This window comes from Tupaia chinensis, unplaced genomic scaffold, assembly GCF_000334495.1.
Source record: "Tupaia chinensis unplaced genomic scaffold, TupChi_1.0 Scaffold000604_1, whole genome shotgun sequence".
Lineage (NCBI taxonomy): Eukaryota > Metazoa > Chordata > Mammalia > Scandentia > Tupaiidae > Tupaia > Tupaia belangeri.
This window is the reverse complement of record NW_006160122.1, coordinates 3,423,800-3,433,280: the sequence shown is the minus strand read 5'-3', so window position 1 is coordinate 3,433,280 and position 9,481 is coordinate 3,423,800. Positions and strand designations below refer to the sequence as shown.

The window sequence follows — 9,481 nt, the reverse complement described above, 5'->3', positions numbered from 1 at the left end:
GGGACACGAACCGCGGTCGACTACATGGGAGTCCAGCGACATAGCCATTACGCTAACTGCTGGTTCCCCCGGTGGCTTAAACTTTTGCTGGGTGCGTGTGTGTGCATACCCAAGATCTCAAGAGGAGAATGGAGAAGGGATTGTGGTGTGGCCATCCCCCCGGGGAGTGATTTCTCTCTGTCTCTCTCTCTCTCTGGTAAGCACACATGCCCTAAAACAAAAATCTCTTTTTTAAAAAAAGCAAATTAAAAAAAAAAAAAACCTATAAAGCATCTAGGTTTGTTTTTCTTTTTAGAGAAAACTTTTTGCTATAGGGTGCAGGTGCTCACCAGAGAGAGACAGAGAGACAGAAAGCAAGAAATCACCCCTAGGGAACCAGCAGTTAGTGTAATGGCTATGTCGCTGGACGGACTCCCATGTAGTCGACCACAGTTCGAGTCCCAGACCTAGTGGCTTAAACTCACGCTGGGCATGCATGTCCAAGTTCCCGAGAGGAGAATGGAGGAAAGGGATTATGGCATGGCCATCCCCTACTGGGGGTGATTTCTCGCTTTCTGTCTCTATGTCTCTCTCTGTCTGTCTGGCGAGCGCACGCACCCTATAGCAAAAACCTCTAAAAAAAGAAAAAAAGAAATCACCCCCAGGGGGAATGACCACACTGCAATCCCTTCTCTTCCACTCTTTAGGATCATGGGCATGCACACACCTAGCGTGAGTTTCAAGCTACTGGGATCAGGACTCAAACTATGGTCAACTATGTGGGAGTCCGGCGATGTAACTATTAAGCCATCTACTGGTCCCCAAACATCTAGGAATATATCCTACAAAAGGTGTGTTAGAGCTTTACAGAGGATTGTATATTTACATATATAATTACATGCATACCTAAATACATATAAATTTACACACACACACACACACACACCTCGTGCATTTTTCTAACCACCAGAGCTGGGTCTTGAACCTTAGTTAGCCACATGGAATCTTGCTCCCAATACACAGCACCCAACCTCCACACTATAGTCAGACCAATGGTATACTTTTTTTTTTTTAAGAGTGATGTTGCTATAAGGTGTGCTCACTGGAGATACAGAGAGAAACAGAGATACAGAAAACAAGAAATCATCCCCCAGGGAAGATGACCACACTGCAATCCTTTCTCCTCCATTCTGCTCTAGGGATTTGGGACATGCATGCATTCATGCTCGGCATGAGTTTCAAGCTGCCAGCTCCAGGACTTGAACCGTGGTCTGCCATGTGGGAGTCCAGTGCTTTAACCATTATGCCTTCTATTTTTAATGTGCTGAATTTTCATTATGAGTCCATGTTTAACTTGGTCAAATGATTTTTCTGCGTTTTTGAAAGGATCGTATGATTTTCTCTTTTATCAGTTAATTGGCAAATCACAGTGACAGATTTCCTCACATTAAACTATCCCTCTGGGAGTAAAGGGAAAATTAACTCCAGGCCTGGGCTGATGCAATCCTGCCTGACACTGACCTCGGTCTGTTTCTTTGGAAACTGCGGTGTTCGTTGAGTGGACCTGCGCGTGGGTTCGAGGCCTGTTCAGTGGGCACACAGGCTGTGGGCTCACGACTAGCGCGGGAGCAAATGCTGGAAATAGGGGCTGCAGCTTCTGTGCGTCCAGGAGACCCCCACACTGGCTGTTCCGCGGCAGCTGAGCATGCCCCGTGGGTGAGTGACCACAGCACCTATGTACTTGGGGGGCCGCTGGGCCCCCAGCGATGGAGCTGCTGCGTCTGCCATACCTCCGGTCTCGGCTCTAGGTTACAGATTGCTTGTGTCTCCTGAGTCTCGTGGGCCACCTTGAACTCAATCAACTGCTTACGGCACCTCCATTCCGATGGTCACGGGGTATATACGTGTGTGTGTGTGTGTGTGTGCATACATACGCAGAGAGAGAGAGATTATTAATAATGCAGAATGTTTACACACACACATGACAGAGAGACTCTCAACCGGGTCTCGTCACCCTCTTCTTCTGGCCTTCTAGCTGGTCAGGATCTTGGGTAGCAGGCATGTTCCAGGTTGACCAGGGATCTGAACCCATGGTTAGCCATGTGGCTTCCATGTGGAAGTGGCACCCTGTGCCCACTGAGGTGGAGCTGACATAGATATATAGTTAACTTCTGTAATTTTTTTAAGAGGAATTTTTGTTATGGGAATGTGCATTTGCTGGAGAGAGACAGAAAGCAAGAAATCACCCCTCAAGAGAGTTGGCCAGGCCACAGTCCCTTCTTCAGTCTCCTCTTGGGATTTCAGGCACCCACGCACACAAGCCTGGTGTGAGTTTCAGGCCCCCGGGTTTGAGACTCGCTCCACAGCAGACCACGGGGGAGTCCAGCTACATAACCACGGCATAATCAGCTCCTGGTCCCAAGATACATTATCTTTAAATACGCTGCCAGACGCTGCCAGACGCTGCCAGACTCTATTGGCCAGCTTTTTATTTGGGGTGTTTGAAAGAATATTTATATATTTCGCAAATATATTCATATTTTTCTTATATTGTCCAGAATTGGGTGATGTCAGTTACCTAGATTCATAATCCTTATCTGCAATTCCAAAATCCAACAAGTTCTTAAAACGAGCAGCCGCGGGCATGGTGGCGCCCGCCCTAGGGCAAAACTAGGAGCAGGTTTTATTTGGGGGGGGGGTGTAAATTAAGGGCAAAATCATTTGGCAGCAAAGCTTGTCTGAACGGATGCAATGCTGATTATAGCTTTTATCAATAACCATGTATGCTTCACCACAGAAATATTTGATTACGAAGAGCTGGTCTAGACTGAGGGTATTATATAACATACATACTGTATTATCTATTTAAATCCCTCAAATCACAAAAGTCTAAAATGAAGAACTGTAGATCTGTTGTAGCATAATAAAATGAATTGGGGTGCAGTAGGTAGCATGGTGGTTAAGGCACTGGACTCCTACATGGCCAACTGTGGTTCGAGTCCCCGACCTGGAGGCTTGCTTTCTCACTTTCTCTCTCTCTCTCGCAGGTGCCCTGTAGCAAACTGAAAAAATAATAAGAATGATACATAACGTTAAATAAGTATTTTTTTAAATGGATTGGGCAGGGTTCCCCTATTTTTTGTTTGGTTGGTTATTTGATGTAGACAGGTATCATTTCTTCCTTTAAAGTGTGAGAAAATTGTTTGTAAAGCCATGTGGGCTTCACACACGTATGTGTGTGTGTGGGTGTGTGTCAGTGTGTTGTTATCGTCGTAAGTAAGTGTGGAATATCGAATTTACTTTTCATGGGAATGGGCTCTCTGGCACCTCTCTGCTTACAAGTACCCCCCGGACCAGCCCGTCCTAGTTCTTTGAGGAAGCCTGATCTCGCAGCTCAGAGGGGTCAGAGCCACTGCAGACCAGTTGTTAGCAGGCTGTTCGAATTGCAGAAACTACTGGCTTTTTGACTAGATAGTTGGGGAAGGAAAAGGCTTTCCAGGATTGTATTAAGTTATGGAGTTAGTATTTCAATTCTACCACTAGGGGGCAGTCGTAGATTATAAATTTGTCTGCACAGATTTATCTAGACTAGATTAAACCTAGTGCCCTTTTAGGTATATGTTATTTTTCTCATTTTCTCAGGAAGCTGATCCTTAGCAAAAAAACTGTAACTTGTTTAGATCGTGCAAATTATAAGTAGCAAAAGGGAGATCTGAGATTTAACCTACTTGCCACCAAAGTCCATAGTTGTTTTTTCTTAAGAATTATTTATTTAATTTTTGTTTATTATGATCATTATTATTACTGTGCTCTAGGATGCATGTACTCACCAGAGAGACAGAGAAAGAAAGAGTGAGGGCAAGTGAAAAACTAAGCCACCAGGTCATGGACTCCAGCTGTGGTCGGCCATGCGGGAATCCACTGCCTTAACACCACACCACCTATTGGCCCTTAAAGCCCACAGTTTTAACTCTACACAGAGTCGCTCCTCTGGATTCCCTCCCGTAAGGAAGCAGGATAGCAAAGTCGTTAAATTCACAACCTCATTGACCTGGATGGGTACCTGCAGTGCAGAATGCCATCAGAAAGCCATTCGCATACAAAATAAATTACCAACCACACCTGCCAAGTCTGGCTCCATAACTTGCCACACATTACTTTGTGAGACAAAAGGAAACTTTCTTAATTACTCTGTGGCAATTAATTCTTCTTCTGTAAACAAAACAAAACACTAAGATGATAAATATTTGCTAAGACTTGTCAAGTGCTGACAGACTTGCCCTCTGCACCGCTCCAGCTGGAGTGAGCAATCAAGGGGCCAGCTGGTGGCCTGGTGGTTAAGGTGGCTGGATCCCACATGGCCAACTATGTGGTTCGAATCCCAGACCCACCAGCTTGAGAAACATGCCAGGTGCATGTGCGTGACCAACATTTCAAAAAGAGAAATAGAGGAGAGGGGATTGTAGCATGGCTGTCCCTCACAGGGGTGCTTTCTCTCTCTCTCTCTCTCTCTCTCTCTCTCTCAGAGCACACATACCCTGTAGCAAAGTAAAAACAAACAAACAAACAACAACAACAAAAAGCCAGGGCCCCAGAAGAAGAAATCGAAGCAACTCAGTTTCTTGGAAAACTGGTCAGAATTAGACAAACACAAACACAAAGCCAGACTGATGAGGAACGGATGACATTTGTGATCCTCACCCCAGCTATTTATTTGGACTCACTGAGTTAATAAAGTTCTAAAACAACTACAAATGAAATCGGGACTCAACTCCACTACAGCCAAACAATCCTGAGAGGACAAGCTGAAAATTGATTGAACCAGCCAGTCACCTCTCCCGCGACACTGGGGCTTTTGCATTTAGAAACCCACCCTTGTCTTTGGATTAGGGATCACTTTTTTTTTTTTTTTTTTAATCTGCTATAGAGTGTGTGCTCTTGCCAGAGAGAGACAGACAAAGAGGCAAAGTGAGAAGGCACCTCTAAGAGGCCACACCACAATCCCTTCTCCATTCTTCATTCTCCTCTTAGGATTTTGGGCATGCATGCACCTGCACCTGGTATATTTTTTAAGCCTCTGGGTCTGGGACTAGACCTGCTCAATTGGCTACCACTGGCTGGCCTGGGAATCAATCTTTGTGGGGCCGGGTCTCCCTTGCATATCACTTACCTGAGAGGAAGCCTTCAGTGCGATGTTAATGTTAATCTTTAAGTACAGCCTGAGGCCTAGAGCCCAAGGCCCGCCCTCTGCCCTGCATCAGGTTTCCTGGCCTGACCCAGCAGGTGCCTTCAGTTTAACACTCCCCACATCTTGGAGTTTATTCTTCCTTCATTGGAGAGAATAGCTCCCACCCCAATAAGATCATCTTGAGGGTGAGGTGAAATGAGTCATCTGGGGCCCCAGAACAAAGCCCAAGGCGGCAAGAGCTCACTAAATCCTTCCGTTACTCATTCTGCAGATGTTTCATCGACTGCTGTGTCAGACACAAGTCTCCGTCCAAGGAATAGGTGAGTGTATCAGGAAGGGTCTGATCAGGAGGCCGGACACTGCTTGGATGCTGCTGGTGTCTGTGAACCTGGCCCTAGGGGACGCAGGGGACCCAGGCCTCTTGAGGACAAGGCTCTCCTGGGTGGCTGGTGCTGGTGTCCACGCTGAAGACGAGCACATTGGAACTGATCCTCCAAGTGGTGGGAACTGTAAACTGATCACATCATTGCCAGGGACTGGCATAGAAGCCACGCTGGAGTGATGCTCCCTGAAAAGGCAGCCACCGGGAACCAGCAGTTGGCATAATGGCTATGTCGCTGGACTCCCACGTAGTCGACCACGGTTCGTGTCCCGGACCCGATGGCTTAAAACTCACGCCGGGCGCTTGTGCGTGCATGCCCAAGATCCCGAGAGGAGAATGGAGGAGAAGGGATTGCGGCGTGACCATCCCCCCTGGGGGGTGATTTCTCGCTTTCTGTCTCTATGTCTCTGTCTGTCTGTCTGGCGAGCGCACGCGCCCTACAGTGAAAATCTCTCAAAAAAAAAAAAAAAGGGGGCAGCCACCGGAGTGCCCGGAGTTCACGGGAATCGACAAGGGAATTTCTTTCTTTCTTTCTTTCTTTTTTTTTTTCCTTTCCCTAGAATCAGGCTGAACTGGGTTTGCATGTTGGCCTTGTCATTTATTATCTTGTAATCTTTTTTTCCTTAGAATTATTTATTTAATTTTATTTATCATTATTATTATTTTTAATTTTGCTAAAGGGCATATGTACTCACCAGAGAGAGACAGAGAAAAAGAGAGAGAGGGAAAGTGAGAAAGCAATCCTCCAGGCCCGGGACTCAAACTGTTGTCAACCACATGGGAGTCTAGCACTTTAACTACCATACCACCTGCTGGCCCTAAGAAGGGAGCTGCTGCTTCTGCCAGTCCTTGCCTGCTCTCTCCCTGTGTAGTAGTCATGGCTTTGTATTGTCTTTTGTTTGCTGCTTTGACATCTTGGGGCCTTACCTACCTGGTAAGATTGGCCCTCTGGAAGCCAGCCCATTCCTCCTGGTGGTTAAACACACACTCTGGAGCTCGCCTTTCACGTGGGCAACGGCCAGTGTGAGCCGTGAATTAGCACAGGCCGGGTACCAGGCCGCTAAAGACAACCGAGTGCTCAGGTTCTGCTGCGGTGATTCAGACAGGCCAGTCCTAACCCTGGGTACCTGCCTCGCCTGTTCATTCCCGTGCAACTCGGAGAAAGACAATGATTCAGACGGGCCAGTCCTAACCCTGGGTACCTGCCTTAGCCTGTTCATTCCCGTGCAACTCGGAGACAGACGTGGCTGCCAGTCTCCGTCCTCCCCTGCCCCACCACACCTCACCATGGCTGGCAGGCTTCCTGTTTCGAGGGAACCATGAGTAAACTTCTTCCTTCATGACAGTCATTTCCACTGTGTGTGCCTTCCTCTATCTGATTAAAAAAACAGGGCCAAGGGGCTTAAAACAGCTTGTCACTGGGCTAGCAGATGGCGTGGTGGTTAAGAGGCTGGACTCGCGTGTGGCAACTCCGTGGTATAAGACTCGGGAGGCACCTTCTCAAGAGACAAAAGAAAGCTTATTGAAAAGGAGCACCTGGGGTCTGAAGGTGGAGGTGCTTGGCCACCCTACTGTGGTGACAGGGGGTCTGAAGGTGGAGGTGCTTAGCCACCCTACTGCAGAGACACGATGTATTCATATGGGAGCTGGAGGGTAGGCCCCAAGAGTGGTGGGTCATTGACCGGCTTACTTGCTACTGTGACCTTATCAGCCCATCCACGAGTCTTGGCTGCCAGGGGTGGGGGGGCTATGGCTGGAGGATTCTGGCCAAAGATCGCTGCAACCATCTCCTTATTTTCTGACAGGAAATTACCTAAAGACCATTCAGGTGCTGATTTAACACATGGTTTGAGTCCCAGACCCAGTTGCTTGAAAAACACTCCAGACACGTTTGCATGTGTGCCCCAAATCCAGAGAGAATGGAGGAGAAGGAATTGCGGCATGGCCATCCTCCCTCAGGAGTGATTTCTTTCTCTCTCTCTTCTCTGTCTCTCTCTCCTCTCTCCTCTCTCTCTCTCTCCCTCGCAAGTACATGTGCCCTACAGTAAAAGTTAAATAAAAACCCACCCTGAAGCATCCTGTTGACTGAACCAAATAAGGAGGCAGCTAGCAAGGCAGAAAACGTGTTTCCGGAGCCGCAGCCCGGCTCCACAGAGGCAGCAGCTCGTCACCTTCACCGCGAGCAAGTTAGGTGAGGTCTATCAAGGGACCTTGTAACCCGGGACATAGCGTTCGTGACGGGGATGGCACAGAACAGAACACTGTGCCTTTGAGGCTGCCACACAGGGAAGCCCAGCAGAAGGGGACTAGGGGTGCTGAGGCCAAAGGAGGGTCTGCAATTGACATATATAGATTTTATTATTAATAGAATTATTTAATTTTCTTTATTGTTATTATTATTTTAATTTGCTACAGGACACACATGCTCACCAAAGAGACAGAGAGCGCAAAAGAGAGAGAAACCAAGTCGCCGTGTCTGGAACTCGAATTGCATTCAGCCATGTGGGAGTCCAGCGCCTTAACCACCATGCCACCTGCTGGCACCAGGGGGATTGCAACTTAAAACGGGGCTGTGGGAGACAGAGATACTGTTGTGACATCCAGTGAAATCCAAAGGAAGGAAGGGAGCCAGCTGTGCAGGTCTCTTGGAGCTGAGCAGGTAGCTGGGCACAGAGCCTGCGAGCAGAGAGAGGAGTAAGGACCACGGCCCTGGGATGGGACAGTGCTGCCTCCAATACCCGCAAAGGGGCCCTGGGATGTTAACGTTACGAACAGCTTGGCTGAGCTGCGGTGCCCAGCTGTCTAGCTGTTGCCATGAAGATACTTTTTTGGATGTGATAGACATTTATTTTATTTTAGGTTAAAAATAACTTTAATAAAGATTTTGACATGTCATATATTTAATGGAAACCAATTAAGAGGGTATGTAAACAGTCTAATTTATAAAATTTTATCTTTTTTTTTTTTTTTGGAGAGGTTTTTGCTATAGGGTGCATGTGCTTGCAGGAAAGACAGAGACAGAGAGGCAGAAAGTGAGAAATCACCCCCCAGGGGGGATGGCCACACTGCAATCCCTTCTCCTCCATTCTCCTCTCAGGATTTTGGCGTGACTTTAAACTGCCGGGTCTGGGACATGAACCATGGTCAACTATGTGGTTGACTACGACAACATAACCATTATGCTATCTGCTGGTCTCCCAATTATTTTTAAGATAGATTTTTTTTTTAAGAGTTACTCATTTAATTTTATTTATCCATTCATTTATTTTAATTTGACCAGAGGGAGACACACAGAGAGAGAAGGAAAGTGAGAAAGCAGGCCACCAGGTCTGGGATTTGAACCATGGTCAGCCATGTGGGAATATCTAGCACCTTAATTACTATGTCACCTGCTGGTTCCCCACCCCAAAATTTTATCTTTCTGATCATATACTTTTTCTTCAGGATCTGTACATATTCTTCTGATGTCCCTAAAGTAGACCTTTAGTTTGATTTGACTCATCAGTAGATCTTCGAGGGACCAGCAGATGGCGTAATGGTTATGTCACTGGGCTCTCACAGAGTTGACTGTGGGTTGAGTCCCAGACCCGGTAGCTTAAACTGCACACTGGGTGCATGTGCGTGCATGTCCAAACTATCTGCTGGTCTCCCAATTATTTTTAAGATAGATTTTTTTTTAAGAGTTACTCATTTAATTTTATTTATCCATTCATTTATTTTAATTTGACCAGAGGGAGACACACAGAGAGAGAAGGAAAGTGAGAAAGCAGGCCACCAGGTCTGGGATTTGAACCATGGTCAGCCATGTGGGAATATCTAGCACCTTAATTACTATGTCACCTGCTGGTTCCCCACCCCAAAATTTTATCTTTCTGATCATATACTTTTTCTTCAGGATCTGTACATATTCTTCTGATGTCCCTAAAGTAGAC

The 9,481-nt window shown here is 46.8% G+C and overlaps 1 long non-coding RNA gene across 1 annotated transcript in view; it reads left to right on the top strand.

Moving 5' to 3' along the window:
• Positions 1–9,481, top strand: part of LOC114009692 (uncharacterized) — a 35,170-nt gene that overhangs the window by 4,538 nt on the left and 21,151 nt on the right. The window contains exon 2 of the long non-coding RNA XR_003551072.1: positions 5,439–5,487. This is a non-coding gene — a long non-coding RNA (uncharacterized LOC114009692). The remainder of the gene's footprint in view (positions 1–5,438; positions 5,488–9,481) is intronic.